The sequence below is a fragment of the Aphelocoma coerulescens genome, chromosome 1A (genome assembly GCF_041296385.1).
Source record: "Aphelocoma coerulescens isolate FSJ_1873_10779 chromosome 1A, UR_Acoe_1.0, whole genome shotgun sequence".
Taxonomy (NCBI): domain Eukaryota; kingdom Metazoa; phylum Chordata; class Aves; order Passeriformes; family Corvidae; genus Aphelocoma; species Aphelocoma coerulescens.
In genome coordinates, this window is record NC_091014.1 from 37,341,216 (window position 1) to 37,346,376 (window position 5,161).

Below are 5,161 nucleotides of genomic sequence, written 5' to 3' on the forward strand. Positions count from 1 at the left end.
GAAAAACTACTCCCCCGGATACCCAGTCCTGCTCAACCTGGCCACCCAGGTGGGCTTCTCCATCCTATTCTGGAGGACTTGGAGAGCTAAAGACACCAAGTCCTAAGACATTGAGGAATATGTCTCTAAGGGACAATGACGTTCTTGCTGAGCTGAAATAAGGCAATAAAGCACACAGGATGGACAGCAGAGTTTGGCATATGTTCATTATCACAAAGACAAGGAGTCAATGAGCTCTGTCAGAGAAAAATACTTTCACTTGGCAGAGAGGTAAAGTCAGGGCAGACTGGAAACTCTCTAGGATCACCATGGGCCAGAAAGCTTTTGCAATTACCTTAGAAAAAAAGAGACTGCATATCAGAAAAATATTCTTTTGGAGTTTTCTTCAGAGCAAGTGCCCCAGCTCTCCAGCCCAAGCTCTCATGTAGGAGGCTTTTGTTTGTGCAGTGAGTGATGCCAAAATATCTGCCTCCAGAAATGCCACCTCTGGAATTGAAAGAAGCCTCTGTGGCATCCTGAAAAAAGCTGCTTTGCAACTGAAAGTTCTGAGCCCTCCTTGCTCTAGGTTTAAAAGTACCACAAGCAGATCATTTAACTAAGTTTTCCCATCTCTAAGAGAGCAAACATAGAGAGGTTGTATAGAGATTTTCTTTTTGTGGGAAAAAACCACAAGAGAAGACACGCTTTGAAGATGGTGGAGCAAAAGCACTTTAAAAATATCATCATCATCAAGTTCCTCATTCAAAAAAAGCAGCAAAGAGAAACCAAAATAACAGTGGGCAAACCATGTATTGGCCCCATGTGCTGGACACGGGAGGATTGTAACAATACCTTTTATTGGTATTACAGAAATGGTAGAAAGCAAACAAAACAATAAATAATTGTGTTTTACTGGGTTCATCAAGTGTTAAGTTTGGTGAACTGACAGACTATTCAAAATTCAAATAGCTTTACTCTTCTATTCACTCCACTTAAATAGGAATAGGTAATGCTAGCTTGGACAGAAATTAAATACACATCAAAGTAAAATATCAGTATTTATAATTTAGTTTCTATCCCTGAATACTGCTTTTCTACCTACAGAAACTGATTTGCTCTACCTTGAAAAACATCTCTCTCCTTTTCCCATTCTCTTGACACTATTCTTTACACAAGACTGTGGGTGTATGTAGGTCTTTCTGGGTCTTTAAGCAATTTCCCACCCCGCCCCCCCCAAGAATTTTACAACTGTAAGAAATCCATTTTGTGATCCATAGGTGAATCAGTATCAATTTTTCTCTACTTTTATTATTATCTGTGTTAGGAGAGCACTTTGGAGCTTTGGTCTCAGACCAGAATCTGACTGTTCTAAGCACTGCAAAAACACAAAAAGAAAAAGCCTGTTTGGAAGCTCTCAGAGCTATATCCTGAACACACGTGAGCATAAAGAGAAAGGAGAAAAATGGGTAAAAAGTCCACAGACCTTTGCAGTGTAGAATTCAGAAGCTTTCCAAGGACCTTCTTCCCTTCAGTGGATTTCAGCAAGTATTTATTCCCACGCCAAATATTCCTATTTGCACAGTAAAATTTCTCACTTTTATAGGCAGTTAACTACACCATACTCCTAAAAACTGTTGCTTTATGGTAGAGTGAAGCATTTCTCATCAAACGTTGGACCTCAGAAATAAAACATTAGGTCTAGATTTTTAATTTTTTTTTTTTTAAATAAGTGACAAACAATAGAGCTATTGTCCGCTAAGTACCATTCTTACACCAAGAACCTTTCATAATGACAGCAGCATCTTAAAAGTGCTTTGATCTACGAAGGATCAAATATCTTTGTTTCCTATTAACATAGCTCTCTTTCCCGACAGAGCACAGAGCATTTCTGATAATGGCACTCTTATTACAATAATTAGAAAAAGATTGTTCAGCTCTATTTCCCTCTTAGAGCTCCCTGGCAAATTTCTCCTTTTGTGTCATTCAGATTTTCTAGCCCAAATACCTCTGTCATAAGGAAAAAATTTGAAAGTTTCACATTTTATGGCTCAGAAGTTTAGGCTGCCAATGTGATGTTAACCAGCCATTAAAAGTTCAGAAGAAGGACTCAAACTAAAAAGTAAGCCATCACCTTTTAAAAATAATGTATTTTTAAAATGTGAGCGAGATTTTCAATAAATGTCATAGATCATTTAATAAGGGAGCAGAAATGTGTCCTGGCTTTATTTTCAAGGGAGACATGAGAAAACACTCCAGGAAAAGCTTGCCCCAAGGGATTTGAGGGTGTAATATGACCAGAAGCAGAATTCGCAAGACAGATGACAGACAGAGGAAGACACTTGCTAAGAGAGTATTCCCAGACATCCTATTGGAAGCTTAGATTTCTTACTTTGTCTTGCCCTGCAATACTCAGCCTTTTGCCTCTTCCATCAGGGGTGTAGCTCTGAGGTCGCAGGCAGTCAGGGCTGGATGGAGACAGTCAGCCTTTTTTTGCCAGGCACTTAGTGCCACCATGTGCCCAAGTGTGCCTCACTGCCGCTGGGAAACACTTCTTTTCAGTTTCTGATTCAGCGAGTCCTCCCTTTTCTGAAGGGTTCAGAGGGACAGTTTGAGAAAACTCCCCGTGCAAATTTGAGGAATTCTGGGAGAAGGCAGGCTCCCAGCCTCTCCTGCCTTGGTGGTGGTGGAGACGGACAAAAGGCTGGCAATGGGAGCCCTTCCGCTTCAATGATTTTCCAATCTGAAACAGAGCATCCTTGATCGGCAAGGTGGTTTCAAATCACAGCAAAACCTTTTACATGCAGAAGGGAAACAATCAAAGAATAGATCAACTGATAAACTGATCAAAGGGCTCCAGCATTATAAGAGAAAAGGATCTCATAAGCAGCACAAGGAAAATTACATCAGGAAAGTCAAAGGCACAGAAAACAGACCCCAACCAAGCAGATCTGGGAAAGCAGTGGCTAGGAAATCATGTGCAGAGGACTCCCATGTCCATACAGAAGAATGGTCAGGAAATCAAGGAAACTAAATGTATTGACACTGTTATTCTTATCTACGTATTTATTATTCTATAAAAGGCACACATTCCTACTTTCTTCAGCTATCTAAAAAGGTAAGCTGTAAATCCAGAGTATTTGGAGGGCTGAAGGTAGGACAGGGATGTCCTGAATCTATTGATGTGTTACAGTCACAATTCCAAAAGCATACAGCAGGTGGGACATTAGAAAGTATGTTGGAGAAGCCAAGGAGGTGGTCAATACTGCAGCTGACTTTGATATCCCATGTGCACAACCTAAATACTGTCAGCCCAGCAAATGTGCAGGTGGGCAAATTACAGTAAGGATGTATGACCAGAGACTCCTACACTCCTCAAAAGCAGAAATGTCCTAGAAAAGAGCTCAATCTGCACATATTTGACTGCTCAGTCAAACTGGAATCTTATTGCCATCACCACCACCACAGTTTCTATAGGCCTTACAGAAAACCAATCATTTTATTAGGAAAGCATCCCCTCTTTCACCCTGTATAACTGTTAATATACTTGTTCTTAATATACAGTCCTGGGAAGGTTGACATGTCATGCTAGCTCAGAGGAAAAGAGATGTGAGCTGCACTGGAGAGCTTCAGCTGAAAGAACACTCAGGCAGTGCCAATGGCCCAGCTGCTGCCTCCAGGAAAAGGCATCAGGATCCCATCTTCAGCACTTTGGGCACTCAGGACTTCCAGGATCCCAGCTCTGTTCAGCAAAAAGCCAGGAGGCTTCAGTCAGTGTGCTTGGTTCTGTGAGCTCCTCTGGCTCTGGTGTCCCACCACACAACCTGCCACTTGCCTCTAGACACAGTGGCTACTTCTGTACTGTGAATTAAACTGTCTGGGGTTATTGTCTGCCCTCAAAGCATTATCCAGGTCTACACATGCTCACTCCAATCCCTCTTTATCCCAAAATAGAATGGTCTTCTCCAAAAACAATCTCAGGAACAGTGTCTGATATACACATTAATTCACCAAACTGGGACAGATGCTGTATGGCCCAAAACCATGTCAGGGAGCCTGCTAACAGCAGGTTGAACTATTAGCCTCAGCTTAAGTCTGTATCTTGCCCAATCCCATTACCACAACCGATGTGTCTGGAGTTTCTGGCACAAATCCAATGGTTCAGAGGACTAGAGTCCAGGGTGTAGGCTTAGTATTTTATCAGTGTGTCCAGCAGAACTGGATGCAGGATATCCAAGGGTACTGGGTGTATTTCTTGACTTGGCTTAGAGACTTTCCAGCCCACTCCATTGTCCAGTTGCCTGCAATCTAGGAAACACAAAACCCAGTGCTGGATAAGGCCCAGTAGCCACCTCATCAGTGGATGCTATGTGACTGGATCAAGGCTTCTTGACTCCAGGTTTCTATGGATGATTCTCTACGCCACCATTTCTACATATTACAACTTACAACTTCCACTTCATCAAAAATCAGTTTTCAATACATGGAGTGAGCTCAGGTCCTGGCGTTGTACCTGCATGTTCTGTGCTAAGTGCTAGTTGAGAAGGTCAGGCTGAAACAGTTTTCATTGCTCCATTTCTACAAAACCTTTTCATTACTTGAAGCCTCTGGACTGCCTAGTAGAATTGGGCAGAAAAAAAGGCAGAAAGACACACAAAAATAATAATCAAGCCTAACCTTTGATCTCAGTTCATCTGATAAAGCGCTGGCACAAGGCTTTCAAAAGTAACTCAATATAGAACTGGAAGGATTATGCTGAACAAGTGATAAAAGCACTTTCGTATTAAAGCATAAAAGCATTTATGTTCATTGGCACTTTACAGACCCTGACCCTCTCATGTGCTGATTTCAGACAAAAACCATTTATTTTTTGCCTCCAAGATGAATTCCACTGGTCATTTTCTTGCCTCCCACCATGTAATTATAAATCCACTTATATTATATATGGTGTGGTATCTTTTTCTCTCCACAGTAATCTCCAGACAATCCATCAGATTATGCTGTGGCTTCACAGCCAGAAAACATGTGGAAGCAGGACTTCCTACTTACAGAGTCAAAACTACTCCACTGAGCTGGTGCACAAGCACCACATGCCAGTCCTTGGCATTTCTCAGCTGAAGCAAACAGATGAACTCTAAAACCAAGTTCTTTGCAGTCTGAACAAGGTTGTTACCCACAATTCAGG